The sequence below is a fragment of the Perissodus microlepis genome, chromosome 18, assembly GCF_051167445.1.
Source record: "Perissodus microlepis isolate ML-2025 ecotype Zambia chromosome 18, ASM5116744v1, whole genome shotgun sequence".
Classification (NCBI taxonomy): domain Eukaryota; kingdom Metazoa; phylum Chordata; class Actinopteri; order Cichliformes; family Cichlidae; genus Perissodus; species Perissodus microlepis.
Genome location: NC_140478.1, coordinates 16,238,382 through 16,258,241, shown reverse-complemented (window position 1 = coordinate 16,258,241; position 19,860 = coordinate 16,238,382). Strand labels below are relative to the sequence as shown.

Here is a 19,860-nt window from a genome sequence, read left to right as displayed (position 1 = left end):
CTGAATTGTTGATACTGATTCAAACACAGACATAACACATTGTAGCTTGGTTTGCTTACTACAGTATGTAACTGTAATGAAAAAATGTCAATTTAGTCTGGTTCTCCTTTTAGGTGGGAGCTTGTTCATCTGCAGGCATTGACTGAGCCGGCTTCTTTTTGGTGTTTGTTATGCATTTGCTTTTGTGATTTATAGGATTTTGTGGAGGAGGGATCCCTTGCTTTGCACTTCTCACCTTGTATGACTTTATTTCTCATAGGGTATCCATCGTTGACAAAAAAAAAAAAAAAAATCAGAATCTCATCTTAAAGCGCCTTTAGCCTCCAGAGGCACCGTGTTGACAGTGAGTCATAACAAATGTGAACAGAAAAGAAAGAAATATAAAAATATCTCAGAGAAGTATTGACATAAAGTGAAGCTTTGATTAAAGGCTACTGCGAGCCCAGAACTAAGCAGCACAACTGAATTTATTTTGGCTCTTTTCAAAGCCCTGACAATATCTACAGTAACACTTGCTCTCAGAGCCGTTTCAAAAATGAAAGCAAGAAACACACCGAAGGTTTAAGCAGATGAAACCTAGTCCCACTGCTTTAGTATGGCATCCATGGCACCTCTGTTTAATGGTGAATGAAAGGGAGAGAAAAGATGGATTGGAAGATATAGATGTTGATACAACACAGCTGGGACCTGCACTCAATTTTACAGCACCAGAAATATTACAGCAAATGTCCGTGGTGACACGCCACACCGTTAAGCCCCGGAGCTCCCATTAAGCTGAAGGGAGAGACGTATCACTCCCGTATCGCTTGTCAATAAAGACGATGGCCTCTGGGAGACTGGACATGAGAACGGCTTAATAAAAATACAATTCAAATAAAGTTTACAGCCTGTATACAGCCATAATAAATCAGGGTAACTCCTGGCAACAAATGCTGTGATAAATGTCTCATAAGATCTAAGAAGTTTGATCATGTAACACTTTTCCTATTGTCTCTGTAACAGGTACAAACAGAAGCAATGATGTGGGTGTCATTGTATTGCGTTAGCGTTAGTTCTCGCATTACACTGAAATGAAAAGTGCACATAAATTTGGGTAAATAAAGAAAGGAAACAATTTTGGTTTTAAAGTTTTAAATTTATTTTCTTTGCCCTTAATAGAAGTTCCTTTGTGTGTTCTCACTGTGTATTAAAAGTTAAAAAATATACATCGCACAACTCTAGAAGAGTACATCAGGACTTTTGTATTAAAAATAAATAAATAAATGTTCTATATTTTAAGCCGCTCTGTGCCAGTACCTGTTTTTCTCAAGCAGCTCAGTTATAAATCTCACAGTGCTGATATTTTTATTGGAATTATTCCCCAAAGCTGCTTTAGATTCTGGACAGAATTTCTACTTGAGTGGCAGGCTCTTCTTTATTTAATGCTGCTCTTTCTTTCATTGTATTAGTAGTAATGCCAATAGGTGGAGCAAGAAAATTTGATCCATACTCTTGTTTGAGGCGTTTTCGCCGTAACCTTGACATTTCTGGTACACTTGTTAAATCGTGCCGCGTGATCAGCAGCTCTGCATGGCAATTTTTTAAGCATATGACTAAATATTAATGACAACTGTGGTTTAAACAGGTGATGCTTAAACAGTCTTTTGAAATCCTCTTGCATCCTAGAACATGATGAAAACCTGATTGTGTTTTGTAGCTTCTCAAATGGAAGCTACATGGAAAAAAACATTGAATTACACAGATGTTTTTGATAAAATGTAACAAAAAATAGCGCTTCTTCTTATTACCATTGATTTAATTTGAAAAGGAACATTTTATGTATTTTTTATGGAGAGCTTCAAATTAATGGTGTTAAGTCAGTGAGCTAGATGAATCGGGCTGGAGCTCCTCCATATCGATTATGGACCGTCAGAGGCAGCAAAGAATGTGGGGAGGTAAGCATGGGCCTGAGGCAAAATGCAAACATCTGTGTTCGTTCAAACCAATTAATTGCAAAGCCTTGCGGCAGTGCCCATTGGCGGATGTTCCCACCCACAACTCCTCCTTCATTTATGCTTCCCTCATCTGTTCTCCCCCACCTCCTTCCCTCGAGTTTTTCTATACCCACTGCACCTCTCATTATGCCTCCCTCGCTTCTCTGTGCCCTTTATTGTGCATTTTTTTTATGTAAATAATGGAAATATACAACAAAAAAGACTGTCTTATTGTGTGCTTCCTTTTCCTTTGCTATCTCCTCACAGACCTCCCCTCCCTCTGTCTTTTAGACTTCTTATCTACATCACCTGCCCACACTTCATTGCATCGACCACTCTTGCACACACGCGCACACACACATAAAGACAAAATGTTGAATTAATTCCCTCACTGTCCTTGCTCGCTGCCGGTGGTCCTTTATCTTTGGGGGTTGTGGAAAGGTGACTGGATGGCTCCCCGTCATTAAAACCTCATCATCTGAGATGACACAGTCTACTGTTATTGACTTTCACTTTTTTCCCCCCTCACAAAGGATATGCCCATAAAATCCAATCGGCCGATGACAATTCAACTATCATTTCATTAAAACACTTTTATAGACTTTATAAGTACAGATTAATAAAGACAGAGTGCTTTATACAGCTGGAATAATACCAATTCCTGCACAAAACCTTAGAAGCCTCTTACTAGTTTCACTTTATAGGCTTTATTCTAACATACAAAGACAGGCTTGAGCAGGTTGTCATGTTTTATAGGATTCCTGGACTGCATTAAAGACAAAGAAAGAGAAAGAGCTTTATAGAGGTAAAAAAGGAAAGGATGGATGTGTCAAATTGGATCATTTTAGTGGAAGGCATGTCACTCCTGGACAGAGGCATTCCTAAAGGTCACATCAATAATTCTCCTGTTTCTCCAGCTGGCCATTAATCATTTGGTCGTACGTCTGTCATCATAGGGGGCTAATGAGATCTACATAGATCATTTCTTACTCTGGCTGGAGGACAACCCTGCTGTTTTAAAAAAAGCACTCTCATTGATCTTGTGTTGCTCTCAGAGGATCCACGTGTGGCCGGATTCCATTTTACTTTACTATGCAGCGTTTTCTCGTGTTTTGGTGAGAGGTTTGAGGCAGATACATGTGGGTGATTTGATGAGGCTTTTGAAATAATGTACCATGAATCATCTGAGAGCATTTCAGCATTAATGGATGAGTTGGATCCAATTTTCTGACCATAACGTCCTTGTATCGAAAAAATCAAAAAGAGCCCAGTACCACATAACTTACAAATATAATCCGGTTGCTGCTCTTGGATTGTGTGTTTTGGTAACAGCGTGCACTGAATAGTTAACTATAGTGGGGATAAAATGACCTGCTGATGAATGTCAGCAGAGATGGGCCCTCGAACATACAGCTTCAGGATTTGGTCATTTACTACAGGATATGAAGCCCAAGGCACCAAAATGAAAAAACCCAAGTTCGATTAAAATGGCACTTTGTGATTTTGTCTGACAGAATGATTGATTGGAAGAAACTTAGAACAAGTGATGTTACCATTTAAGTCCTGTTCTCAACCTTGTTTTGCATAGGCCTAATATAGCGTGGCCACAAAAGCTAATTCTTGCTCATTATTGGGAAGGTTTTAAGATACGGGGCAATATTTCATAGTATTTTTTAGCTCTTGTCTTCAGTAATTAATCTCAGCGTGATTAAACCCCATGTCCATTAATCACGGTCTCAATCAATAAATCTACAGTTCAGATCAATGAAACTAGTTTAACAATGTCGAAAGGGCCATTCATCAAGCTTTTGCAAATTTAAAGTGAATGTACATCTGGGACTTCTTTTCAAAAACTGACGGGATAACAGATCACCTATTAGTCCTGACTTGACAATATTGTTTTTTTATTGCCTGTCTGTCAGTGAAAACGTGTCATAGTGTGATAAGTATATTTAAACGCATACTCAACATTCTTTACATTTTATACATAAAAATTTTTACCTGTTAAAAAGCCTGTTGGGGTATTGATTGTCGTCAATGGCGGTGTGGACACCCAAGTCTGTGTATGGGATACCTCGAAAATGAGGCATCATAGGAGCTTAGGGCTGCCACGATTAGTCGACTATCAAAATCGTCGACGACTAATTTAATAGTCGACGCGTCGTTTGAAGCTTTGTAAGGTCCCAAAAGCACATACCTTAAACACTTAAAGCTGTAAGCTAATGATAGTTATATAAGAGCAGATGCATGCTGGTGCAAGCTGTACGTTTTACATCCAATGGATGCATGATCTGATTAGTCGAGTAATTGCAAAAATAATCGGTGACTAGTCGACTATCAAAATAATCGTTTGTGGCAGCCCTATAGGAGCTTCATATTGATACCATTGGTGTATCTAGCACAGGGGTGGGCAACTTCAGGCTTCGAGGGCCGGTGTCCTGCAGGTTTTAGATCTCACCTTGGGTCAACACACCTGAATCACATGATTAGTTCATTACCAGGCCTCTGGAGAACTTCAGGACATGTTGAGGAGCTAATTTAGCCATTTAAATCAGCTGTGTTAGTTCAAGGACACATATAAAACCTGCAGGGACACCGGCCCTCGAGGCCTGGAGTTGCCCACCCCTGATCTAGCATCTAGCTACCGCTACAGAAGAGGAGAATGCATAAAGGGAGTGTCTTTTTTGTTTTTAAATGGCAATTTTAAAAAAAATTCAAATTCAGCATTTCTATCAGCTCAACAAACATCAGCAAACACACAAAGTGTTGGTGTAAAGTTTGTGTGTGTTACTAGCTAAAGATGATGAGATAGCCTTTATTTGTCAGTTTGCCCACAACCGAGATGACAGACCTTGCCGACCATACATACAATACACAAACATCACATTGGAGAGACAGGTCAGGCTAGGTAGCAAGAAAAAAAAACATTGCAATGTGTAACACTAAAGGATAATCCAGGAATGCACAGATATCAACACGCCATAACTGTCAGGGCTCTGTGTGCAGGCAGATGGAGAGGAGGATCCAAATGCGAGACTCGGACACTGAATACAACTCAAAACCTCAGCTTTATTGCTGGCATGAAGACAAAACATGAAGTGAACACTGAATACTGAGAACAGAAACACAGGCATAATCTGATGGTACGACACGACACTGAGCAAGGGCAAACACAGGGCCAATATATACACAGGGAAGTAATCAGGGAATGGAAAACAGGAGAGAGACACAGCTGGGAGAGATTAGGGCTAACGAGACAGGGGAGCGAAGCTGGACACACTAACATAAGACACAATCCTTCAAAATAAAACAGGAAACAATAAACCACTAAACAAAGACGCAGACTGAGAGGCAGAATATAACACATGGAACTCAAACAAAACATGAGACCACAATTCCTTAAACACTGATAACAGAAACATGAAACTCTAATAATAATCATCATCATCACCACCATCACCAATACAAGCGCTACAAGAGAATAAGAAAACAATCCATAATGAAAAAACATACCAAAACATAACAACTCAAAATACTGGGTCAAACTGACCCAGAACCGTGACAATAGCACAATAAAACACAGACAAGCAACATGGGAGAATATTCCTGTGTGTACAGTTGGATCTGGGACCGCTGCAATCTTCGATTGCGCCTCCAGCTGATCCGCTGCCCACATCGGATGGGAGGTAAGCATGGTCCAGCTGCTGTATTTCACAGGGAGAGAAAAGAGTATGAGATAACTTCAGTCTAAAATGGAGAAAGACGTAGGAGGATAGACGGGACAGGAAGAAGAGATGTTGTATTTAAAGGTAAGGATTGCTTAGTGACACTTAATAAACTGCAGACTTAACGATTACATGTAATGTCATAATTTTTAATTACATATATGATATTCCTGCAAAACAAGCTATGCTACTGTGGTGAATTTATTCTAAAGCACTGTATTGGACTGGTGCACAGTGGCTGTGTCGGTGCTGGTTTACATAAACTGTAGTAGACTAATTCACATTTAAGATGATGATGGGTAGATTAATTCACTGAAGTCCACCTTTATACCAACTGTATACTGTTTAGTATAAAGACAATATACAGTAGCCAACAGCCAAGATAGCTTTGAAACATCTGCTGACATCTTGTTGAAATCAGTTGTGTAAATCCAGAAGAACCAGCAGGTCAGCTGACCTGGAGTATTTTAAACACAGGCATCTGTACTTCTACTTAAGTAAAAAAAAAAAAAAAAAAGTGTATTTTTGCCACCTCTGTTAATGACTCTTACATTTAGTCCATGTCAGTATCCGGTTACAGGGCAAATTACTTAACAGAGCTTTCCTGCCCAATTACATTCAACTGCAAACAACATATAACACTTTATCTAGCTTTATGCATCTGCACAGCGTAATTACAGCTGCTCCATAGTGTAGTTTTTTACACATTTTCCTAACAAGTTAAAGATTTCCAGTTCACTTCTAGGAGAGCATAAAAAAATCTGTGATATCAAATATGTGGGGCAACTCACTGTGGAGACCCCTTGTGAATACAGCTCAGCCTTATTCCAAAAGGTGGAAAGTAGCGTTTGCGCTGTAATTACACCTTTAGTTGTTGGTGGTGTTAACATGTTGTGTTGAGCTTCCCTGTGTTCTCTGAGCTGAGCTGATCTTGTCGACGTTGAAGCCAATAAAAGTCTAACGGCAGTTACACTTTACTAAATTGCACAGAAGAATCAAATGAGTGTGTGCTCAGATTGTTTTATGAAAAGGAGGGGAATGCAACCTGCTACAGCGCGAGCGTGGCACATATTTCATTTTAGATAGCTGATCTTTATGCAGATCACTTTGCTGTGTTTGTAATCATCTGCATGTTTACAGTGCTTATCACTACATGCAGTTATGTTTCTAGAAATGTGCACTCAGGCTAAAGCACCAACCTGTTGTGTTTGATCAGCTGAAACTAATTTGATTTTGATAATCAGCCAGTTGATTGTTGCATCTATTAAGAAAAACACGTTTCTGTATTCCTATAGGAGACTGGTATGGACTCTGAAGTGGTAGCAATTGTTCAGTCAGTCATCTGACCAAAGGGCTGCCTGATCAAACGAACTGGCAGACCTGTCAGAGGTTGGGAGCTTTCATGGGTTATCTAACACTTCCGCATTTGTTCTTCGCACAAAAGACACAAATAAAAGGAAAAACATGAGATTTTGTTTCTTTATTTTAACAAAAATGAACTCAGTTGCCGACGCTGCTGTGTACCTGACAGAATCGATAGAAACCTGTCCAGCATTCAAGTGATGTGCCCCCACCCCGCATCCCCGCTGTGCTGTGCCTTTTCCTGACAGCAATTCTGTGTTTCACTTCTGAGCTGATGAGTGAGCGAGCACCCCTGCACTCGTGGCGGCCTCAGTGGGGCGGCACATTTCACGTGCATCTAAGTGAGTGTGGTTCTTGTGCGTTAGACATTTATTCAGTGCATGAGTACAGTACATGTGTACATTTATCTCTTAACATACTGAATAGATAAATGTGTCATTTCCTGGACAGAGCAGGTAAAATCCAATATCCTGCTCCTGTCGCTGTGATTACCAAACTGTCACTTTATTTTTCTTTCCCGTGGACACTGACAACACTATTGCAATACAAATTTACAGTACACAAAGAATTTGCATGATTATTTGCGTGTGTGAAATCTTCCTACTGTCCCTGCATTTGTTGCGTGACATATAATGCATCAGCCTTTTTACTGACTTTTGTGTTTTATTTATCCACTCACATTCAGCTCGTGCGCCTTGTAATAATAGATAATGCATCAACATGTTCAGAGCTGTTCAATTAGATGAGGAATATGCTCTGCAGCCTATAAAGATTTTCATTTTTTCCATTTCAGCCTTTTTCCTTTTTTTTTTTGGAGCACTAATGTAAGGCCATTGCTGTCATGGTCTGATCTTTTCTTTAATATTAGAAAATCAAAGCTCATTGTCTGAGTCATAAAGAGATCCTTTTTGTGTCAGAGATGAATCAGATGGTTTTTAGGTATACTGCACTAGCTTGCCTTTATAATAATGCTACTGTAAATAAAAGAAAAATCAGTCTTCCACCTCCAGAAAGGCTATAAAATCCAAACAAATGTCTCAGTTATTATGTTTACACACAAGATATAAAGCACAGTATCAGTGAAACATGTTTTGAAAGTTTTACAGTTTAACTATATGATTATTTATCAGGCGTTAAAACTAAAACCTTAAACATGCTCTCCATCTGATAACTTTAGCCAACAAGAAAAGGTAGAATGCTCCACTGTGTTTGGTACGTCTGAAAGCAGAGTTACAACCGGGCACAGAGAGATTGGAAAGTACAACGGGGTCTTTTAGGAGTCCAGCAACGGTAATGGACACTTCCTTCTATTTATAGTGGGGAAAGCTAAAGAAGATGAATAGAAAAGCTGAACAAAGAGGGAGAGAGAGCAGAGCCACTGGCTGTAATGCTTTCCTACACTGGTGGACAGACAGTCTAATGCGGCATGACTTCCTGGCTTAAAAAAAGAAAGGAAAGAGAAAAAAAAGATATGCTTTTTACTACATTTTGACCATTATAGTTAAAAACAAATGTTTTTAATGAGAAAATCCAATAGACTACAGCCGCACTTTCTTTTACATCAATAGTTTATTTTAATCAAATAACCCGTAGAGCTTAAAAAAAACAAAATATGTGAATAAATGCAGGTTTCAGTCACTTATGTGTAAAGCAAATATTAGCAGCAGGGCACATGGTGTATAAGACGACAACGAAACAGGCGTCAGTGAAATGTCAGAAAGTAGATAGGGCAGCATAATAGCCCTTTATGATATTTAATACAGTGTCTTTATTTTCCTGCTACTTTGTTTTTAAAGGTAGAACAACTTAAAAAAATAGTTTTAATAAAAATAAAATATTTTAGTAGATCTTATTAGATTAATAGATTATTCTTAATAAAAACAACATGCATGGTGTATTTCACAATTTCTTACACACTTAAAACATCTATAATAAAAAGTTGGACTATATTCAGTTTATCTGGGGTCTGAACCTCACTCAGGGATCCCACAATTGAGAAGTGTTGGCATTATTTAGTTTTTTCCAAGATTCGAGATAATATCTATCTTAATATTATACTGCAAGAAACCTTTGTCTGCCAGCCTGTGTTTGTTTATTTGTTTGTTAGACCAAACATGGCACACCAGTACATCTTAGGCCGCTGAAGGTTCTTATCCAAATCCTAAGGTTCTTATAATGTGATGATGTTGCCTAGCAGCCACTTAGCAACAGGCTAAAGAGACACATTTTTAGCATTTATGCACCACCTTAAAAAGACATCCTATCATTTTAAATTCAGTGACACTAACAGCTCATTTATATCCACAAATTTTAAACGGTGCTTGATGCCATCAGGTTGCCTAGCAACCACTTAGCAACAGGCTAAAATTAAACATTTTAACATCTACACTCTCCTGATTTTTCTCAGTATAGTTAAGTATACCAGTTTCCCACCAGTATGCACAGGCCAAACAGTATTAGACCACTAGTAGTTGAAATGCTGTAATGTAACAAATAATAGGACTTCTCTTGTTTGTCAGCAAATAAGAAAAAAACGTGTACAGTCAAAATGTATTCTCTTAAAGTGTTTGTAAAATGTTTCTTTAATCAGTAAAGTGTCATTATCACTATTCTGACCACAACAGCTGGAAGGAGTGAGGAAAACATGTTTTTGAAATTCATCTTCTTCAGCTCTCTGGGCGATGCCGTAAAGCCACCGCATGATTTATTCTTCTTTCTTTAGACATATCCAAGAAATATGCCTCATTTTAAGTAATCCCTGAAGGTACTTATTCATATTCTCCGTATGATTGGACCATCAATACTAGGGGTAAGTGAAGGTCGCTTTGACAGCTTTACGGGTTGGCAGCTTTTCCTGCCTTAGTGCTGTTGCTTCTCAAAGCTCTCTAAGGTTTCTTCCTCGGCATTGCTTATTTCATTGTATCATGACACACGACCAGTTCAACAAATAGCAAATACAATCAAAGGTGCATTAGTCTGAATTTGACCTTCCCCCACTTGTGCAAGATAGGCTCACGATTACACTAAGTGCTTTCCCTGATCCTTAGATCTTGTACCTGTATATATCACTTGTGTGTCTTTAAGGTAGAATTAAATTATTTATCATTCAGGTGACCAACTGACCTGTTTGTCAGTGATCACAGGTCAGTAAACTGGCTTTATTAACATTCAGAAAAGCGAGGGACTGGCAGACTTTACATATTATCAAAAGCAATAACAATAAAAAAAAAAAAGACTTGACATGTAATCTATAAACGGGAAACAACCACTAAATCATTCAAAACAAAACCGCATACTTATTCTATGTCAAGCATTCGATTAATATTTTATCATTTTTCCATGGCTACGTTTGATATTAATGAGCTTTTAGCCTACGCTGCTTGCTTGCTAAGATGACATATCCGAATGCTCTGAATATTTATAACGTGCTAGAGGACAAAGGTTAAAGAGGTGCATTTTGCTTTCGGCTCAGTGCCTTCACTTCTGCTACTTAATTGGTGGGCAAGAAAAGTTGCTGTCCGTGGTACTGAACTCACAGCTTATTCAGAGAGGTGCTGTTCTGTTGTTTAGGTATTATTTTTTTACTTTTCCTTTTTGTTCCAGTGAATTTGCACCTGGAACAGTTAATGCTGTCAGATACTCAGGCTGGCCGAGGAGGAAATTAGCTGAATAGCTTGTTCAGCAGCTGAGCGACTTCTAACCTTTGCCGTGCTATGGAAAAGAAGAAAAGAAGTTGGAGACAAAGAGAAAATATAAAAGCTTTATTGACCTTGACCTGCTGTGCAAAGGGTATAGAAAGTCTTGTGCAAAAGGTGTGATAAAGCAGCCTGTGATTAAATGTACATCTGCCCTGAGTCCTGCCATACTTGACCCATGTTGGTTTCTTTAATTCTGCCTCTGTCTTTCTCTTCTGCCTCTTGCTCGATAACCATGTCTGAAACTAAATAGAAAGCCTCTGGCAGTATGAGTGTCATAAGTATGGCTGTGCATGGCAAAACAATTGCAGCCTGTCCACTGCATAATAGACGGGTGGAAGTGTAAGCACTGTGTGCCATCCATAAAATCAATGGTCCACTGCTTGGTGGCTGGCTGACTCCCCTCAAAACACACCCAGGCGGGTGCCATAAAGGATGTTTATTAGGCTGACAAGTCGACACTGCAGCTCCTTGTCATGCTCTGGTAATAGGGGCCAGGCGCAGACCAGCGGAAGCATTGCTTCAGCTGGTTAGGAGACAGACAACCCCTTCAGGGGTGAAGATAAGAAAGGAGAGGAAATAAGAGAGAGAGAGAGTAAAGAAGACGCAGGGAGGGTTATGTTATTAGTGCATCTAGAGCTCGCTTTATGAGTGGAAGAAAGATGAGCGAAAAATAGGAAAAGAAGATGAGCAACACAGAAAAAAGTGAAAAAAGGAGAAGATGAGGAGAGAATGTGGGATGGTAAATGGACTTGTGCAATAGGACTTGTAGAATGTGTGGTGGGCACATATGACAAAAACCTCATTACTGCAGACATCTGTGTTTAGAACACATATACACACATATCCCGAATGACTTGATGAGTCACTGATGGAGCTGAGACTTCAGGTTTGGATGAACACTGTGGATCAAATCGCGATAATGGGAGTCATTTCAGGGTCTTTGAAGTGTTCATGAAAATGTATTTGTCATTTTTTTTTGCAATAATTTTGTGTTGAGGAAATGCCTTTTTGGGCCAGTGTGCATCTCCACTGACCTGCAGCTCCACTGTGGCCATTACTACACAATACTTTTGTGTAGTTACTCTTGTTCTCACAGCAAAATTACAGCTGTAAGCTCTTCCAGCATATTTGTAAAACACTTTGCTACTCTTGTGAGCGGATCTGCATTTATTGTGAGCCCACAATAGATTCAGGCGATAAATCAGCTAATCAATGGCAACAAAGTCAGTCCCTCAACAATATTGTGGGAAAACGGCTTGAATGAGTCTCATTGATTTGGCTTCAAAAATCGTTGTTTCCTCAAGAAAGACTGACCTTGAAGGCACGGAAAGCTTGTTCTGATTGAAAAAGTACCCCATGCTGATTTTGCCTCATTGATTTCTGTTGCATATTTCAGATTTCTATTATCTTGACTCTTCTTATCGATGGAGCCTCTGCTCCTGACCTTTCTAATTTTCCTTTGCTCAGAAAGTCAGGTCAAAGGAAGAAGATGAGGAGATAAAATGAGATACCGCTCACTCATCTCGCTAACTCATCATAAAGCAGCACACCTCCATTATTTCAAGGGCTAGTTCTTCTGAATCAGCTCTGTAGAGGGAAGTTCCCAGCACCATTATGTCACCAGGGATAAGAGGACAGAGGGATGGAAAGTGCTACAAAAGAAGCTATTTTAATTAAAGCTGCAGATTTACTCGCCAAGCTGGGTTTAACTGTAGATGGCGAGGGCCGATGGGAGCCAAAATGGTGGTCGTAAAAATGACTCATGCCAAGCAGGGGTGGAAAAGAGCCCCTTGAGGAACGGGGAAGGGAATTAAGGTGGGCAGTCGGAGGCTGTTCTATAATGAGGACAAATAGCTGAGAAGTTTGTCGCCTGACAGAAGGTCTGGAGCCGGCCGGGGAAATATTCATAGTGCAATACTTTTAGCTCCTGTGACATTTCGACTGCACTATGTCACCTTAGTGAGAAGGGGAAAAGGGAACAGGGTGGATGAAATAATGACTAAGAAAGATGAGGAAGGTTTAAAAATGCAACAGAAACGCAGAGGAAAGGGTTGCTGTCAGGCTTTTTATTTTCCCATTAAAAAAAGAGGAGTGATTTATGCATGTATCAGCCATCAGAGTATTTTAAATGAAACAACTGAAAATATGCCCAAAATAAGTGATTCTTAAATTGCTTTTAACTTTTCAGCTACTTGTCAAAGGCACAGAGTTATTATATTGTTAGACAATAAATTGTACAGCTGATGGGTGTGCAGTGAGTATTAGTATTATGTCTAAAAAGAAAAAGAGTAATTTGTGGGCCTATATCTCCCTTGAAAGGATAATAACTAATTCTGATGGAGATTGAATGTACAATCATTGGGCACTTCTTTAGTTATACCTTGCTAGTACCGGGTTGGTCCTCCGTTTGCTTTCAGAACGTCTTTGATTCTTTGTGCAGATTTATCAGCTACACATCCATAGTGCAAATCTCCTGTTCTACTACATCGTGGTGCTTTCTTGGACTGAGACCAACCAACTTGAGATGATCTGAGCTTTGTGACCCGGTGAAACAGACATTTTATTACTGTTTCTAACATTTTTAAGATTTTTAATAAGAGCAATGGTGGACAGAAAATAAGGAAACGTGCAAGAGGTACGCAGAATGGTGTTAGTGCACTCACTGTGGTAATGGGTTTCTGTTTGAGTAAGTGATTGCAAAATTCATAAGTTTTCTTCTTCAGTGTGTATACTGTACTGACAAAGATGTGTTAAGTGTAGTGCATGTAGCAGCTGCTGTCTACTTCCAGTGCCAGATTTCAGTCCTGGTGAGGAGCCAAAGGATTCTCTTGGTTCCAGCATATCACTGTGTTTTTTCTGTTTTCAAGGACTTAGCTGGTGTGAAAATCAGCCAATCATCTTCCCCGCTTTACCACTGCGATTTTTTTTTTTTTTGCCTTTGTCTCACCTCCCACGCGCTTCTCTCGTCTTCCTTTCTTGTTCTGTCACTTGCTCCCTCAAGCTGTTGGATGTCCCCAGGAATTAATGAAGTGATAAAGTGACAGCACACACACACTCACAGAATTATTTCCATCACTTGAGGAGACATTACACTGACTTACATTAACTTCTCACAGGCCTACAGTAATATTAACTATGGCTACTGCTTGCCTTAACCTGAGTCTAACCTGACCACAAACCCAAATCAAACATTACTATTAACAAAAACTACTGATTCTCTGCAGAGAATTGCTTTTGTGGACCACCACTATGGAAATTTGTAAACAAATCTACTTCTTCACAACATGAGTACACACACACGCACACATTGCCTCGTTTTCTCACCAAAGGCTCAGTCAGCTGCAGCAGCAGATGTAGCTGGATATGTGTGAGATATCCCCCCTCTCCTACACTCTGAGCGCAATTGAATTTATAATTTATATTCACCATCTGCATATGTCCTTATTTATGTCTCCCTGAGATATTTTAAGGGTTCTTTACCTAAACAAAACAAAATCACTTCCTGTAAATGGTTTGCTGGACTCAGAACATTTGGAAGAGCAGATGCACCCCGATGTAGTTTAAGGTTGGATCATAGCTGTAATATAACCTTCTTCCCATACAGACAAACCATAGTAGAAACTAAAGTGTTGAGCCAAACCTAAATTTCTTTAAAGTTTTCTAGGAAAATAACAAATGTGACTTGGTGGTGCACAATTGTACAATTCTAACAAGCTTCAAAGTTTGGTATGACCACCTTTATTCTGTAACACAGTCCGAGGTCTCTTAGACAAACTTTCTGGTAATTTCTTTAAGCAGTCTTCAGGAATAGTTCTGAAGCTGTTCTTTGGATTTTTCTGCCTTTTGTTCTGTTCTTTGTCAAGATGACCTCACACTGCTTTAATAATGTTGAGGTCTGGGGAGGCCTGCCATAGTATTCAGTTGTATTTTTTACTTATAAGATGCACCTTTATTGCACTGGCACTGTTTTGGGAGCATTGTCACTCTGAAAAATTAGGCCAATCAGATGCTTTCCAGGTGGTATTGCATGGTGGATTAAATCTGATGGTACTCTGTTTTGAGCCAAAAATGTCAAATTTTGATTCTTCACAAGACCTGTTGCCACTAATTTTCAGTCAAGTACTTGTGTAATTTGTCATACTTTAGCCTTTTCTCCGTGTTTTCCTTCCTTTAGAAAGCTTTTTTACAGCCACACTTTCACTGAGACCTTTGTTAGTGCAAAAATACTATTATGTGTCAGTCAAACTGTGTTATCGATGGTATTTTTTGTAGAACGAACTAAAGAAATGGGAACAAATTATGTGTTTTTGAAACAGGCTGTTAGTGACAAAGTGCCTAAAGATACACTTTAAATTTGGTTCCTTGCTAAGACACGGCACTGGTTCATTTCTTAAGGTCGATGCCTTTTCTGTGCTTGAATAAATCAAAGGTCATCGTTAAGAGACCAAACAAACAAACAAACAAACAAACAAACAAACAAACAAACAAACAAGCAAACAAACAAACAAACAAACAAAACATTTCTCTGAAAATGATTAGGTACAACACTTGGACTCAAAATGAATGAAAACGGAGCCAGTGTCCAAAAATAGTCTAGCTCCTTTTAAGCTTAAGTCATTGCAAGTGATCCTATTATTTTTTTTCAGTTGAGTTTAATTGAATTAACATTACCTTTTTGTCCTCGTCAGCTGGTAAAATATGAGGTGTCATTCAGTGGGGGAGATGAGAGCGGGACAAACTCTGAAACACTGTGATTTTCGAAAACAATCAGAGCCCGTCTCCGCAACTTTGACTCGTTTTAAATCATTTTTATTTTTCTTCCCCACCTTCCCTGCCCAGCTTCTGTTGAGAGTGTTAGAAAAATCAAATATGCTCAATATGGAACACTTTGTGTGCTGCCTTGATATTTATTTTCTAATTTGGAGCCAGTTATTTCCAATTGAAATGTATCTGTATATTAAATTTTTCCCCGCCCCAAGTCTTTAAGCGTGTTAGCTCAGCACTGAGCTTAGACAAATTTCATCTTTCTAACGTCAGTGTAAATTATTTGTTTATTTCACCAAACTATCTGCATTTGTGCCATTTTCTCTCTGTCCTTGTGACTGTTCAATTTTCATGTTTATTTGTGTGCATTGAGACAGATTGAATGGGAGTATGGAGCTTTGCAGAGTGACCTCCGGTTCAGCTGAAACCCCTCAGGGGGTTGGATAGCAGCTGTGCATGTGTGTGTATGTTTTTATGTGCACGCCTCTGTAAGTGCACACAAAAGCACCTTAACTCTATATTTAATAAACACTTGAACTTGACCAAAAACTGATTGTTAGTCTAAGTGCTTGGAACAATATGGCAGGATAATTAGTACCATGAGAGGAGCTCATGAGACGAGTGCCTTATGCAACAGGAAAGGTTACATCCTGTTGTACTTCACCAGGCACACGCACGTAAACAATGCCTGCATCCACCAAGTGTGTCAAAAGCGAGCATCAAGTGCTGTCTCGTCTCTCAAGTGTAAAACTTTTACTGTCTCTCAGAACTATTAAAAATTCTAATTAACTCTTGACCGTGCTGTTTTTGTTGCATCTTGTTTCATATAAGCAGGTAATGCCATAGTATTCTTACACAGTACACACTGAACAGGCACCGTGTGGACATTACACGATGTATAAAGACAAATCACAGACTCTTGAAGTATAAGCCGACCTATTTATTAAAAAATGGAGATGGACAATAAATGCAATTCATTTCAGTTAGATCTCAAACTCTAGATCAGGGGTCTCCAACTCCAGGCCTCGAGGGCCGGTGTCCTGCAGGTTTTAGATGCGTCCTTGATCCAACACAGCTGATTCAAATGGCTAAATTACCTCCTCAACATGTCCTGTAGTTCTCCAGAGGCTGGTAATGAACTAATCATTTGATTCAGGTGTGTTGACCCAGGGTGAGATCTAAAACCTGCAGGACACTGGCCCTCGAGGCCTGGAGTTGGAGACCCCTGCTCTAGATCTTTGGTCCTTTATTCTGTTGTTTTCTTCTGTCGAACATTTTGACATAAATATACTTTTAACAGTAGATAGCGGGCTCACTGAGGAGAGGAAATCTGTATGCTTCTATAATTGCCGGATCGAATGGATTTGAAGAATACCAAAGCAGGGACAAAAAGAAAAAAATATATATATTTTATGGTATGTTTAAGTAATTTACAACCTCTCTCTTTTTCTCTTGACAGCATCATCCCAGGGACCAACACTAAAACAATCAAGTCCAGTTTGTGCTTTCCAGGTGAGTTGGAACTTCAAACGAATGCTACGGCATGTGTTTGTGTGCGTGTGGTTCTCTCTGTTGTTGTTTTTTTCCTCTACTGCTTATGTAAAACGACTTCAAATAAAATATATAAAATGCATTCACAAATGCAATGAAAACCGAGGTGCAAACTTTGGAGGGTTTTCCAAAAGTTGTGTGCTGTATACGTCAACATTCTAGACACACTTTGGCTTTAATTACCAAAATATTTTTTAATAATTGCTGATCCACCAGTGTGTGCAGGCTCCTTAATCTTCAATCAGAATGATATTTTTAATGCACAAAAATTATTTATTATTGTAATACATGAATTATTATTGTATTATTATTATTATTATACAGTCGTTAACTTACATTCCTGAACAGAAAAATTACTTTCAGCGGTTAAATGTTATATTTGATTAATTTATCTGAACTCAAGTGTGCCGGCTCAAATTTGGGCATAAAAATGTGAACTCAGTTTGTCATTTGTCTAGCAAACAACAATATATGATACTGTTAATGCAGGATATAACAGGCAGACGAAAACATGATTCACTATTTTGAGAAATAAAAGCTAAAAAGTGAAGAATGACCTTTCCTCTCAGCATTGCCAAAATGAAGCTACTTTACATTGGTATTTGTGAAAACACGAGAGTTTACTGTACTGGGTATATACTGCAGAGAGTCCCTCCCTGCCACGTAAACACCCGCCCGGCAGCGATGCCTCATAAACACTGGCATCACAGCCACTAATACAACACATGCATCAAGAGCAAGAGGTGTTGTTAGGATCCGTTGGGGGCTCAGCCCAGTCAAAAAATCTTTAGAGTTCCATCTGATAATTGCAGTATTATTATAATATTTCAGTGTAAAATGAAAACAAGCTGTGAGGCACCGCACTCTTGCAAAACGTTTCAGTCAGGTGAGTAGGCTGCCTTTCACAATATGACTGCAATTTTCTCATTCAGCTTTATTATTTATTTTTCAGCAGCAGGAGTAAAATCCTGAAGGAAAAGGGTCTTGGTGTTGATGAAGGAGTCATATGGTAGATTATATGTTGGTAAAACTTCAATTTTGAAAATTGGCCAACCCTGCTCTGATAGCGTCTATTTCTATTATGTGATAAAGGCTCCTTTTTCAACTGTGACAAACGGTATTATATTTGTGCCTTGTCTATCTATATGATACTGTCCTCTCATCTGTCTGTTATGCTTCTCATTCTTTTTGCTGTTTTCATATTATCTTCTCCTCATCGTCAGTCAGCAGAAGGAATACAGTCAGAAGGAAGCAATCAGTGTTTGCCAACTAAAATGAGACAAATCTCTCATTTGATTACTCTATGGAGAAGTGCTATTTATCTATATATTACAAACATGGCTTAGCCAGTTTTCCCACACAGCAATAATCAGAAGTTATGCTTTTAATATGCGTTTTGTACATCGTGTGTCAAAGTCCTGAGCCAAAATCCATAATCCAAGGTTTTAATCTAACTCACAGATCATTTCACATTCTTATTAAAGTTCGTCTCACCCAGTTGTGGCTGTGATCTGCACAGCTCGCCCCCCGAACACTCCAAGCAGCACTCCACCTGAATAGACAGGCGTGCTTTGCAGCTTTAAAATAACACGCATATTAAAACAAGTTTCAAGAAGATGAAAAGTTGATGCTGAAGGGAGAGAATTTCCACTGGGGTGTGAAAAAAAAGCATGTATCTTTATAAAGTGTAAAAAGAGGCTGATGTATCCATTTGCCACGAGACAATTTCTGCCTTCAGAGGATGTAATGTGCATGGTCATTTTGATGCCTGAATCCACATACCTGCAGAGCTATGGAGTGATACTCCGGGATCAGAGGTTTCACACAATGTAGCACAATAGACTAAGTTTCTTTGGACCCCATCTCAAAGTAAAGGAGCTATTACCCGTTATCGGGTGAGTTTCAAGTTTCATTTTGATGTGCAGACAGTTTCGTGTGCTTAATGTTACTCAAATATATTTTTTCTTAACTAAATGTTATAGAGGCTAAAAAACTTTTTTTCTGTTAGAATAATGCAAATAAATGTTTGCATTATATACTATGTTTTTATTAATGTTTGCACATGTTTCAGAGAGGAGTTAAAAAAGAAATGAGGGGTGGTTTAAGACTTTTGCACAATGCTATTATTATTTACCACTGCGGCCCTTAGTAAAGGCACCTTTTAACACCATTATTATTAGGGGTGGGTTTTTATAATCCATTTATCGATTAAAATCGATTCTGGCTGGGATAACGTAAAATCGATTCATTAAAATCCTGAATCGATTTTTTAATATAAATTTATTTTGCCCGAAATGCCAGAATCTCTGGTGAAATCTCACAAAATTTCAACAACCACCAAACAGCTAAGACAGTAAATGAGAGCAGGAACACGGATTCTGCACAAAGACTTAAACACACAGCGGGACCCGCGGATCAGAATCAGTTAGATGTCGCCTTTCTCACGGTCGGGGCTGAAAGCCGACAGCTCGCTGATTCTGATCTGTCGGCGGGTCCGCGCTTTGTGTTCACGCCCTTTATGCGCTGATTCTAAAGCTGTTAGTTTGATGTCTCTCCAACCAATATTGACTGAACCAGCAGCAAAAGAAGATCCAAACTACGCTTCACATAAACATCGTCACGAATTCACTCTGACTTTTACTGTTTTGCTTCGACCACGATGCACAGCTCTCTCTCTCTGTACTTCAAGAACAGTTTCCTGTCTAAAAATCTGTTTTCTGCATTATTCGCTTGCTTGTTACACACAAGTCTACCGTTGTTTACAGCGCTGTCGGCCGATGTTTTTTT

At 39.1% G+C, this 19,860-nt stretch overlaps 1 protein-coding gene across 3 annotated transcripts in view; it reads left to right on the top strand.

The window, feature by feature from the left end:
- Nucleotides 1–19,860, top strand: part of tnr (tenascin R (restrictin, janusin)) — a 195,969-nt gene that overhangs the window by 44,031 nt on the left and 132,078 nt on the right. For all 3 annotated transcript variants that reach the window (XM_084913140.1, XM_084913141.1, XM_084913139.1), the window contains exon 2: nt 16,982–17,034. The gene's annotated coding sequence lies outside the window, so the exon portion shown is untranslated. The remainder of the gene's footprint in view (nt 1–16,981; nt 17,035–19,860) is intronic.